Here is a 13,702-nt window from a genome sequence, read left to right on the forward strand (position 1 = left end):
AGAATACTGTAAAGAAGAAAATTCACTCCCTCATCATCAAATTGAGAAGTTCTCTAAAAGTAAGTCTTCCAGAAGCAATAAGAGAAACAGACTAAGTACTGCCTCCAATCAAAAGAAGAAAAATTACAAAATCAACTCACTCATGATTTCCTTAATATACTTAAAAGAGATAAAATCCCACTGATGCCTCTAAAAATAAAAATGGAAGAAAGGGCAACTTTATTGATTCCTTACAAACCAACGAACATGTAGCTTATTGATAATACTAAACACCATCTAAGCCTTTAGTGATTTTCATCTGAAAGTCTGCCTCTGAATGAAGGTTTAAATCATCGTATTAATATATTAGGGGGGAAATTATCACGGGAGACACTGGAAATTAATTAAAAAGCCTGCACTCAGTTTGTTTGTGAGAAAAGATAAATATCACACATGGGAAAAGATGCCTGACAACCGCCATAGTTTTCAGATCCAAAATTAGACCCTGACAGCTATGTCTTTGTACGACTCTCCTTGGGGTATGATATGCAGAGATTTAGAATATAAAGATTTCTGAGAGAAGTATTTATTACTGACACTTCCGAAACATTCCATGTGTGGCATCACAAAGCATGCTCCACCTCAGACAGAAATGTCAGGTTTTCTTCCAAGATTTTTTTTTCCTATTCCTCTTCCCCCATTTCCATCCTTCCCTCACCATCCAACACCATCCCCCTTCTCCTCCAAAACATGGATTTTTTTAAGAAGTTCAACAGCAGCCCCTGGTGGAGTTCAGCAGTCGTTTCAGCCTGAGCACAGTTAGAGAAACTCCATCCATCCTGTCAATAAAAAGAAAAGTATATCCATGTGTATACTGCCACATCTGCATGCTGTTACCACAGGTCAGAGATCAGAAAGACCCCGAATGTACAAATGCTGTGTTTTGTGATGATAATTTCAGCCAATTTCAGTAGCTGGAATTTTGAAAAAAATATATATGTCACAAACAATAAACATCTGTCTCCAATGTCACATTCATTTTATGCATGAAGACCAATAATTAACTGCTTGTGAATAATGCTTACTGCGGAGTGCAAGAAACGAAGAGGCTCCACACATGCAAGCCAGTGATCACCATTTTGTTTGGCTCCTGTTGTGACAGATTAACAAAATAAGCTACACACTTAGCAAAATAAGCTACACAAAGTGACAATTCTATTCAAAGGAAGGAGTTCTCTGGGTCAGAGCTTAGGAAGCACCCAAGATTGGCCCCGTCAAAACACAAGCTGGATTTACAAAGGAGCCCAAGAAATGCTCTTCAGAGAGACCACGGTATTCCTTTCCCTGCTTATTTGGCAGCCCAGATCATCATTTAGGGTCCAAGGGGAGCTCAGTGGCTCCTCGCATAGGCAGGATAAGTCCGTGCTTCATGAAGGTGCCTGTAGAGAGGCTCAAATCCAGCTACCTTTCCGTAGAGCTATCTGCCTAGAGCAAAGTCACCTTTTTCTCAGCATAAAGGCATGGCTCAGTTGCTAAAGCCCTGTACCTTTGGGGCTGCATCAGAGCAAAGAGATTGCCTTTTCCTAATTCATAAAAAGGCGCCATGTCAGTTTCAGGTGGCCCTCATGGCCACCTCATGGCAAGCCAAGGGAAAGCTACATCCTGAAGAAGTTTGTTTGCCTGGCTGAGATTCTCAAGCACGCCAGGGCTGGGGGACCTGGTGAGCATTCACCCCCTGAGGCTCATGTTAGGACAAATGAACAACTGAAAATTACCCTCAAAGACCCAAAGGTTTACTTGCATAAATTTATTCAACATCTTTCACCTGTATATTTATATTTTCTCTTCCTAAACAATGCAGTTTATTAACAGGAAAAACAAATAGTATTTTTAAAGCTTAAAATAGCTCTATGATAAATATGGGAATAGAATAAATATTAATATATATGAAAAACTGATTTTTAAATATTGAAAATATTGTACTTCACATTAGCCCTTGACTTGTCCATGAGCTTCACTTGGAGCTCTTGACTGATCTCAAGTGAAACTGATTCAGGGAGCTAAAGTGTTGAGACTAGAGATTACCCCATGATAAGTCACTTCAGCTCAGTACAGTTCAGTCACTCAGTCATGTCCGACTCTTTGTAGCCCCGTGGACTGCAGCACACCAGGCTTCCCTGTCCATCCCCGACTCCCAGAGCTTGCTCAAATTCATGTGCATTGAGTCAGTGATGCCATCCAACCATCTCATCCTCTGTCATCTCCTTCTCCTCCTGCCTTCAATCTTTCCCATCATCAGGGTCTTTTCCAATGAGTCAGTTCTTTGCATCAGGTGGGCAAAGTATTGGAGCTTCAGCACCAATCCTTCCAACAAATGTTCAGGGTTGATTTCCTTTAGGATTAACTGGTTTGATCTCCTTGCAGTCCAAGGGACTCTCAAGCGTCTTCTCCACCACCACAGTTCGAAGCATCAATACTTCGGTGCTCAGTTTTCTTTACGGTCCAGCTCCCACATCCATATATGACTACTGGAAAAACCATAGCTTTGACTATACAGACCTTTGTTGGCAAAGTGATGTCTCTGCTTTCTAGGTTTGTCATAGCTATTCTTCCAAGGAACAAGCATCTTTTAATTTTGTGGCTGCAGTCAATGTCTGCAATGATTTTGGCACCCAAGAGAATGAAATCTGTGACTGTTTCCACTTTTTCCCCATCAATTTGCCATGAAGTGATGGGACCAGATGCCACGATCTTAGTTTTTGGAATGTTGAGTTTTAAGCCAGCTTTTTCACTCTCCTCCTTCACCTTCATCAGGAGGCTCTTTTGTTCCTCTTAGTTTTCTGCCATTAATGTGGTATCATCTGCACAACATGCAGAGTCCTAAAAGACACAGTGGGGCACTTGGCTGGTTTCCTATAGGAAGGGCCTTTGCATGAAGTCTTACAGAAATATTAAAAATTAACTATAGAAAAGAGAGTGAGAGGCCAATTATGGAGGAGAATCACTCTGATCCAAGGGGTGAAAGTGTAAAACTCCATAGTATATCCAAAGCACTTGGGCAGCTTGGTATTGCCAGAGCATAAAGTACAAGACGGTGAATGACAGTGTAGAGGTTGCGGAGGAGGGTAAAGGCAGCCATGGAGGGACTGTCTGTCCTTCTAAGGAGGGTGGAACAGTCCTATAGGCCACAGGGAACAATGAAAAGACTTATTTAAGGAGTGATGTAGCTGGGAGAAGAATGAAACTGGTCAGGGATTTGTTGTAATTACTCTTGAGAAAGAGGATCAGTTCAGTTCAGTCACTCAGTCGCTCAGCCTTCTTTATGATCCAACGCTCACATCCATACATTACTTTGGAAAAAACCATAGCTTTCCCTGAATCCTGGAGGTGGAAATGAGGTTGGAGAGGAAAGTGTCAGAAACAGTTAGAGGCCCCAACAAAGGGCAGTGAATGACGTACTGGCTCTGAGCAGTGAGAAGGCAGCCTGCATCACTCCCAGGGTTCAGGTGTAGGAGGCGCGGACTGAGGTCACCAAGTGAACTAGAGACTCTGGAGCCAGGATAGGTTGAAGAGAGATGATGACAGGCTGAATAAGTACTTCTGAAAATCTGTCCTCCAATATCCTCCACTGGCCTCTACACTCTCCTTGTAACATTGATTATTAATACTGCCTGCAAATGTCCCAGCTGGACAGGACCTCTCAGGTTATTAGGTCCACTTGCTTCCAAACTGTGTGCAGCAGGGGTCCTGGAGGCAGCACAGCAGGTGGGGCTCCAGGCTTCCTTCCCTGATCCAACCCAAGAAGTTCCACTTCTACCTACGTGTATATTAGAATTCTCCAGAAGAGGCAGTTTGAAAAAGAAAGCTGCACATTACAAACCATGGACAACGTCTTCCTTTTTACAGAGAGGAAAATGAGGCCTTCAGAGGTGAAATGACTTGTCTACAGACACATGTTGGTAGCAGAGGCTGAGCTAATGTAGGATACCTAGTTCAAGTCCAAATGTCCTCTATGCTGTGGTTTACTACGTGAGTAGTTGTCTACTTTTGCAGTGCTGTACAGAGTTGGCATCACAAAACTTATCCCCCACATGCCTTTAGCAGTGTCCTCAGTTTTATTCTATCAGTAAATATTTACTGAGCACCTTCTGCATGCCAAGACTTCTTTTACTGAGATCACCTGTGCATTTTTGTTTGGATCCCCAGTTGTGGCTTTGAATTCTTTGGTAGAGTTCTAAGTGTCCCCAAATGGTATTCAACTGTGACTGGATGGGTCATGACCTGGTATACTAGGGGTTATTTTAGTCCCAAATAAACAGTATTATTATCAGAGGAATGTGTTTCCTAATTTACTGGAGGATATAGCTAATTTGGGCTTCCCTGGTGGCTCAGATGGTAAAGAATCTGCCTGCAATGCAGGAGATCTGGGTTCAGTCCCTGGGTCAGGATGATCCCCTGAAGAAGGGCAAGGCTACCCACTCCAGTATTCTTGCCTGGAGAATTCTATGGACAGAGGGACCTGGTGGGCTACAGTCCATGGAGTCACAAACAGTCACTATTAGCAATGTAATAGCTAATTTACATTTTTAATCTAAGTTTTTTAAATCCACTTTTTAAAATCCATGAAGTTCCTAAAGTGCAGTAAGGTACTAGTCATACTTTTTAATGATGACTTTTCGGATGTTACACTGATTTTTCCATACACATTCCAGTGCTCACTGGAAATAATGACCCCAAACTCACAGATACGTGAAATAATCACAGAAGAGTTTGCTTTTTAAAAAATGAGATCAAGCCAATAAATCTAATAAGTCTTCCTCTCCATCATACTAACTCAAGACCGAAAAGGTGAGACCCCCATGGACTGTACCTTCTGTCCATGCAAGTTACATGGAAGAGAACACTCCAGGCAAGAATATTGGAGTGGGTAGCCATTTACTTTTCCAGGGGATCTTCCTGACCCAGGGATTGAACCGGGGTCTCCCACATTGCGGGCAGATTCTTTACCATCTGAGCCACCGGGGAAGACCCAATTCCTAATACAAGGAAAAGCAAATCTTTGTTCAACCAGAGGAATAAATCAATGGAGGCAAATATTTGCTGAGGGGTTATGGCAGCCTATTGACATTTTTCTCAAAAGGTCTCATCCCATCTTAAAAATCCTGTCCCAGGACTCCTAGAAGAGAGTAGTGAACAGCCCCTCTGTCAAGCGTGTGAGTGCAGGGAGAGACAGGAGCCAGCAGGGGACCACCCTCCCACGCATGGGCTCCCAAAGATAAGATTCACACAGGCCTTTCCAGAAACATCCTATAAGATCTCAGAGGCAGAAAGGAAACCACTGCTCTGCTCCTGCGGAGGAATCCATTCTTCACTTTATTAAACTTCTTAAAGTAAGGAAGCAGGGAGTCAGTCTTTCTTCAGTTGCCTCTTTATACTTCATCGCTCCACGCTAATTGATCTTTCATTTTCCTTCTCTTCTCCTCCCATTTGCAGATACCCTTCAAGGCAGAAACTGAGGACTTCCCTGGTGGTCCAGTGGTTAAGAATCTGCCTTCCAATGCAAGAGACATGGGTTTAATCCCTGATGGAGGAAATAAGATCTCACATGCCGAGGGTTAGCTAAGTCCACACATTCTAGATCCCATGTGCTGCAATGAAGAACTCACCTGCCACAGTTCTCTAGGCAAGAATATGGAGTGGCTTGCCATGCTCTCCTCCAGGGGATCTTCCTCTCTCACCTCTCCTGTGTTGGCAGGCAGATTCTTTACCACTAGCGCCACTGGGAAGCCCTGTGATCCAACACAACCAAATAAATAAATAATTTTAAAAAATCAGAAACTCTGTATACACCAACATACACAAAATCCTGTTAGTGGAGGTGGATTGTAAGCAACAGAGAAAGGGAAAGAAAAGAGAAAATCCAAGATTATAGCTCCAAAAGATTTCGAGCCTCAGTTGTTAGAACCGCATTGCTTTCATGGTGAAAAATCCAAGTCAAGTTACTTGTGCAAGAGTATCCCACGCCACTGTTCCCCAATAGTGGTATCATTGGGTACAGAACAAACAAAAATGTTTCAAGGATCAAACAAAAGCCTAAGTGACTCCCCAAGGCTCCCATTTATAGCAGTCTCCTTTCTGCTATAAAGCACGTTGGTGGGTGGACACACTGAATCCAGACAGAGCAGACATTTACCTGTTGACCTCCCACTTCTCATCTGCACAAGTACATCCAGAGTTAACATTCTCCTGAGACAGTCGTGTTTATGGTATTTTGATCTGGTGTCCTGAAAAATCTCCTTTCACAGCAACTGACTCAACAGAAGTTAATGGGCGCTCACTACACAACAGACCTAGATGGACGGTACCAAGAACATTCTTTTGCTCCCTTGCTTATCTGCTTACCACCTTGTCACTATGCAGTCATGATGCAGGAACCATATTTCTTCCCCAAATCCAATAAATTCATCTATTGTCTTTTTCATACAAAGAGGTTTTAAATGGCTTAAATATCTCTTTAAGCCTGTCCTCTCTTGTAAATGAACAATATTGTTTCAGTACCTCCATGTTCCTCTGTATTTGAGTGTTCTAGCTTCTTTCTTCCTTTGAATTCCTCTGACTGTCCTCTGGACTGGCCCTGTCTGAATGCAATGACATTTAGTTCCAAATTAATGAAATTCCACATAGTACATGAAGGCTCAGTGGGAACATTTAACAAAATGAAGTGCCTTGATGAGCTCTTCAGATTCCTCGGAGTCCAGTGACTGAATGTGTCTGGAATGGAGAATTGAGTGTGGCTTACAAACACAAGGTAGAGGAGCACAGAATTTTCTGGCATATCCTTGAAAGCATCTGATGAAATGCTATTAAAAGATCCAAAAACATTCAGGTGGCCATGAAAATTAGCACAGGCCCACATACCTAGGACTGAAAGAAATTAAGCTGGGCCTAAAACATACCTGACCTTATGAAAAACAAATTGTTGAATAAAAATTGGAAAATGTGACCAAGCTTTAAAAGGGAATATTTCCCATGGTTAAGATATGGCTCATCTGAGAATTCAATAAATATTAGCTGTTATTACCATTTCTCTTCCTAGCATTTCAATTTATTGTTTATTACTGTGATTAAAAATATTATACAATGCCTCCAATAAGTCTGTGAAAATTTACTTTAATTACCATGTTAGATATAATTGTACTTTTGGAAATAATAATACATTGTATTTTTTAAAAAATTTTTTATCTTATTCTCACCTCCCCTACGTCCCAGGCCTTTCATTAAATTTAGTTAGGATAGAGTCAAAAACCAAAGCAAATATCTTGTTAGCCAGTGGCATTCTATTGCCACTTGGAAAGTCCTACTGCTATGAGAAATCAGGTGCAAGTAAATCAGCCTAGAGATTGTTTGAAATAATCCACCTTTATTCAAAATGATCAGAATGCTTTGGAATACCTGAAAAGTATTTCTCCAAGCAATATATATATAAGTAGATTTAGCCACACATCCATTGAACATTAATTTTGTACAAGATATCATGCACATTGCTCTGAGAGAAGTCAGGAAGTACCATGTGGGTCCCTGCCCTCGTGGAGCTTGCTGTCATGAAGAGAAGTTCATTTATTCACAAGGTTTTGATTCCACACTTCTTCCAGATAATTCTGAATAAAGATGAGGAAAGCTATTTTTTTTTAACTGTAAGAAACCTTTGGTTGAATCACCATGTCTTATACGATAGCTTAAGAATATATTTTCTTTTGTGCATTTTGATATTTGAGAATAATGAATTCAAAAATTATTAGGAAAAGTAGGTCTGTAATTGATCACCTAGGGAAACTATGCAAAATCCCTTCAAAATTCCCACCAGGAGTAGAAGAGAAGTGGATTCAGATACAGCTCTCTGAAACCTTCCCAAGCTTTCTCCACTGGAATTCTAATTAGTTAAGACTCCTTTAAGCAATTTTAAAGCTGCTTAATTTAAATACAGGAAGTGTTTCCTTGGGCTCTATAATACTTTGGCAGAGCTGATCCTATTTCCTGAGATTAAATAGAAGAAAATTCTTTCCTCAGGAGATTGAACTGCACACAATAAGATCATTCATTAGAATGTTCATATAAATTCAAAATATACCACAGGAAGAGTTAATGTCTTCTTCATGAAAAGTAAAGCCTAGAAACGCCAAGTGGAGTCATGACTGGTTTTACTCTTGAGTTTTGGTCTTTGTGGGTTGCAAGTCCTCCAGGAAGAATTACTGAGGTGATACCTCAAGTTGACAATGAAACCAAATACAGGATAATAAAAAAATTTTGTCCTTTTTCCCAAATAAAAAATATCTTTCAGTATTATTTGCTTCTTCAAAGTTTTGCTTCTATTCAAAAAAAAATAAAGCTGTACCTTCTGTAACTTAATTTACTTCACTTTGTCCCACTTAAGACTTAGCAAAAGGAAAATCTCAGAAACTTCATACCAAAACCTGCTACTCAAAAGTCCACCTGGTAAAGTAAGTGGGGAAGGCCATGCTTCTAAAACTGTTTTTATCGTCCAAGAAAACAAAGAGGAGCAGTTTTGAATCTCTTGCCATCTTTCTGTAAATTTACATTACCTCACTAAATTTGATAGCTAAATAGTGTACTGACAGTGTTGTTAAGACTTGTGTGTCAGATTTCAAAATGTTATTGTGGAGGCTTACTTTGATGGCAAGATTTGAGAAGCCTATTTCCCTGCTAAACAAATGTATTATAGAGTGATGGATAACAGAGATTCAAAGGATTACAATGAGAGATCAAGGAGTTCACCTGTATTATCTATTGCATTGACAGCCGACTTTATTGAAGTTTCACAATATTAACGGCCTCTCTGTGGACTGGCTTAGCCAGCTAGGTGATTATCAATTTATCACCAGTCAAAACACAGATTCCTTCATGTACAGTGTCTGTGGCATAATCATGTATCTTTAATCCGATCAAACTGGAATGAGCCTACTAGAGTGATTCTTGTAAGATGAAAGACAAAACATCAGTTAGGAACTTCTCTAATGAAATTATCCCTAAATTCATTGTTTGATAGGACATTTTTCCAAAATCCTAGGTCAAGAATTCACCACTCCAAAGGAAATAAAGTCCAAGCTTGAGAGACAGAATAAGGAGAATATTCAGTTCGGTTCGGTTTGGTTCAGTACAGTCGCTCAGTCATGTCCGACTCTTTGCGACTCCATGAATCACAGCACGCCAGGCCTCCCTGTCCATCACCAACTCCCAGAGTTCACTCAAACTCATGTCTATCGAGTCAGTGATGCCTTCCAGCCATCTCATCCTCTGTCATCCCCTTCTCCTCCTGCCCCTAATCTCTCCCAGCATCAGAGTCTTTTCCAATGAGTCAACTCTTCGCATGAGGTGGCCAAAGTATTGGAGTTTCAGCTTTAGCATCATTCCTTCCAACGAATACCCAGGATTGATCTACTTTAGAATGGACTGGTTAGATCTCCTTGCAGACTCTCAGGAGTCTTCTCCAACACCGCAGCTCAAAGCATCAATTCTTCAGCACTCAATTTTCTTCACAGTCCAACTCTCACATCCATATATGACCACCGGAAAAACCATAGCCTTGACTAGACAGACCTTTGTTGGCAAAGTAATGTCTCTGCTTTTTAATATTCTGTCTAGGTTGGTCATAAATTTCCATCAAAGGAGAAAGCGTCTTTTAATTTCATGGCTGCGGTCACCATCTGCAGTGATTTTGGATCCCCCAAAAATAAAGTCTGACACTGTTTCCACTGTTTCCACTGTTTCCCCATTTATTTCCCATGAAGTGATGAGACCAGATGCCATGATCTTCCTTTTCTGAATGTTGAGCTTTAAGCCTACTTTTTCACTCTCCTCTTTCACTTTCATCAAGAGGCTTTTTAGTTCTTCTTCACGTTCTGCCATAAAGGTGGTATCATCTGCATATCTGAGGTTCTTGATATTTCTCCCGGCAATCTTGATTCCAGCTTGTGCTTCTTCCAGTCCAGCGTTTCTCATGGTGTACACTGCATAGAAGTTAAATAAGCAGGGTGACAATATACAGCCTTGATGTACTCCTTTTCCTATTTGGAACCAGTCTGTTGTTCCATGTCCAGTTCTAACTGTTGCTTCCTGATCTGCATAGAGGTTTCTCAAGAGGAAGATCAGGTGGTCTGGTATTCCCATCTCTTGCAGAATTTTCCACAGTTGATTGTGATCCACACAGTCACAGGCTTTGGCATAGTCAATAAAGCAGAAACAGATACTTTCCTGGAACTCACCTGCTTTTTCCATGATCCAGCGGATGTTGGCAATTTGATCTCTGGTTTTTCTGCCTTTTCTAAAACCAGCTTGAACATCTGGAAGTTCATGGTTCACGTATTGCTTAAGCCTGGCTCGGAGAATTTTGAGCATTACTTTACTATCGTGTGAGATGAGTGCAATTGTGTGGTAGTTTAAAAATTCTTTGGCATTGCCTTTCTTTGGGATTGGAATGAAAATTGACCCTTTCCAGTCCTGTGGCCACTGCTGAGTTTTCCCAATTTGCTGGCATATTGAGTGCAGCACTTTCACAGCATCATCTTTCAGGATTTGAAATAGCTCAACTGGAATTCCATCATCTCTACTAGCTTTGTTCGTAGTGATGCTTTCTAAGGCCCACTTGACTTCACATTCCAGGATGACTGGCTCTAGATGAGTGATCACACCATGGTGATTATCTTGGTCGTGAAGATCTTTTTTGTACAGTTCTTCTGTGTATTCTTGCCACCTCTTCTTAATATCTTCTGCTTCTGTTAGGTCCATACCATTTCTGTCCTTTATTGAGCCCATCTTTGCATGAAATGTTCCCTTGATATCTCCAATTTTCTTGAAGAGATCTCTAGTCTTTCCCATTCTGTTGTTTTCCTCTATTTCTTTGCATTGATCGCTGAGGAAGGCTTTCTTATCTCTCCTTGCTATTCTTTGGAACTCTGCATTCAGATGCTTATATCTTTCCCTTTCTCCTTTGCTTTTTGCTTCTCTTCTTTTCACAGCTATTTGTAAGGCCTCCCCAGACAGCCATTTTGCTTTTTTGCATTTCTTTTCCATGGGGATGGTCTTGGTCCCTGTCTCCTGTACAATGTCACGAAGCTCTGTCCATAATTCATCAGGCACTCTGTCTCTCAGATCTAGGCCCTTAAATCTATTTCTCACTTCCACTGTGTAGTCATAAGGGACTTGATTTAGGCCATACCTGAATGCTCTAGCGGTTTTCCCCACTTTCTTCCATTTAAGGTAATCATTTCCTCTTCTTGAGCTTTGCTTCCTCTAACCAATCTCAAGTTCACTTCAGAGACAGGCAGTAAGAAAATGACCAATTCCTGGAATACTTGCACCTTGAAACTCCACCTAATATTATGGGAATTAACTGAATTACATGTAGGAAATTATCTGGGATAACCTTGGACAAACACTGAAGTGCTTACATTACCTCTTTGACTTTGTTTTCAATATACCAAGACCTTTTAATCCCTCCCCATTTCTTGATCCTATCTGCTAACAAGGTCTAATCTTTCTCCATGTATTGAGTTCTATCAGTAGCCACCCAAATCAATATTTGTTAACTGCAGAAACAGAGGGAGATGATTTTGGCCTTAGGCAAAAATTAATAGCTACAAAGCAAACATTTAATGGCCACTTTCTATGTGTTGGTCCCTAATTTAAATACTTCTCAAGTATTAATTCATTTAATTTTCATAACTGTCCTGTGAGGAAAGTACTGCTATTTTTCCTGTGCTATCAACAAGAAAATTAATGGATTGAAATACTAAGTTACTTGCCCAAGATTATCTGCCTACAAGTTGAACCCAGGCAGATGAATCTAGAACCTTAAAAATTCTGAAATCCAGACTCTTTATCATCATACAGGAATTGGATTGAATTTTTCTGTTCCTATTCTAGCTGCCTACCATTATATAAAATGTAAGTTCTCTAGAGAAGAATAGCATCATCCACAACCCCTACAATTTTTCATACAAAATGTCTGGCATTCAATAAAAACTTACTAGATATACCAAGGAATCAGATCACAGAAAGAAAGAAAATAGCAATAAGGTCATAGGTGACGCAAATATTAGAGTCATAATATAGGGTATTAATATGTTTTTCAAAAAAGATGAAAAGATACTCTTACCAGAGAAATAAAATCAATAAAAAGAGAATTATGCATAAATTCCAGAACTGAAAAATACAGTGATCAAAATTAAGAACTCAACAGATGAGTTTAATAGCAGATTAAATAGAAATGAGTAAGATTATTATTGTAAGATAGGTCCACAGAGAATATTCAGACCAAAGGACCAAAGGGAAAAAAGGAATTAAAGAAAAGAATGAAAGAGACACATGGGAGCTGGCAAATTTCTAAGTGAAACTGGAAACTCAGAAGTACAGAAATAGATTAGAGAGGAAATGGAGGCAAAAGCATTGTTTGAACAGATAATGTCTGAGAACTTTTCAAAATAGATGAATAATATCAAACCCCAAGTGGGATAAAGACATTACTAGTCACATCATAGTAAAACTGCTGAATGACAAAGAATAAGCCATAAGAAGAGCCAGATAAAAAAGCATAGTATCTTCAAAGGAACTACAACAATGATAACTAAGTTCTCAACAGAAACCATAGAAGCAAGAAGAAAATAGAATGACATCTTAAAGTGCTGAAAGAAATTATCAACAATTTAGAAGTCTAAACACAATGAAAATATCCTTCAAACACAAAGGCATCAGAAAAAAATTGTTGTTAGCAGACCCATATTAAAAGAAATGCTGAAGGGGATTCTTTAGACAAGAGGAAAATGATCCTAGATGGAAAGACAGAAATGCAAGAAAAAGTGAAGGCCAACAGGAGTTAAATACATGAATGACAATAATAACATGTGGTGAAGCTTAAAGTTTAGTCACTCAGCCATGTCTGACTCTTTGCGACCCCATGGACTGCAGCACGCCAGGTTTCCCTGTTTATCACCAACTCCCAGAGCTTGCTGAAACTCATGTCCATCGAGTCAGTGATGCCATCGAACCATCTCATCCTCTGCCATCCCCTTCTCCTCTTGCCTTCAATCTTTCCCAGCATCAGGGACTTTTCCAATAGTCAGTTCTTCTCATCAGATGGTCAAAATCTCAGAGTTTCAGCTTCAGTATCAGTCCTTCCAATGAATAGTCAGGACTGATTTCCTTTAGGATTGACAGGTTTGATCTGCTTGTAGTCCAAGGGACTCTCAAGAGTCTTCTCCAACACCACAGTTCAAAAGCATCAATTTTTCAATGTTCAGCTTTCTTTATAGTTCAACTCTCACATCTACACATGACTACTAGAAAAAACATAGCTTTGACTAGATGGACCTTTGTTGGCAAAGTAATGTCTCTGCTCTTTAATATGCTGTCTAGGTTAGTCATAACTTTCCTTCCAAGGAGAAAACAACTTTCAATTTCTTGCCTGCAGTCACCATCTGCAGTGATTATGAACCCCATGAAAATAAAGTCTCTCACTGTTTCCATTGATTCCCATCTATTTCCATGAAGTTATGGGACCAGATGCCATGATCTTAGTTTTCTGAATGCTGAGTTTTAACCCAACATTTTCACTCTTCCCTTTCACTTTCATCAGGAGGCTCTTGAGTTCCTCTTTGCTTTCTGCCATAAGGGTGGTGTATCTGAGGTTATTGATATTTCTCCCAGAAAT

At 40.1% G+C, this 13,702-nt stretch overlaps 1 protein-coding gene across 1 annotated transcript in view; it reads right to left on the reverse strand.

The window, feature by feature from the left end:
• Positions 1 to 764: 764 nt before the first annotated feature.
• The window catches only part of RWDD3 (RWD domain containing 3), an 83,381-nt gene continuing 70,443 nt past the window's right edge, over positions 765 to 13,702 (reverse strand). Inside the window, exons 2-4 of the transcript XR_008199141.1 lie at positions 5,646 to 5,768; positions 1,065 to 1,129; positions 765 to 818 (exon numbers count right to left, since the gene is read on the reverse strand). The gene's annotated coding sequence lies outside the window, so the exon portion shown is untranslated. The remainder of the gene's footprint in view (positions 819 to 1,064; positions 1,130 to 5,645; positions 5,769 to 13,702) is intronic.

Source organism: Budorcas taxicolor, chromosome 3 (assembly GCF_023091745.1).
Source record: "Budorcas taxicolor isolate Tak-1 chromosome 3, Takin1.1, whole genome shotgun sequence".
Classification (NCBI taxonomy): domain Eukaryota; kingdom Metazoa; phylum Chordata; class Mammalia; order Artiodactyla; family Bovidae; genus Budorcas; species Budorcas taxicolor.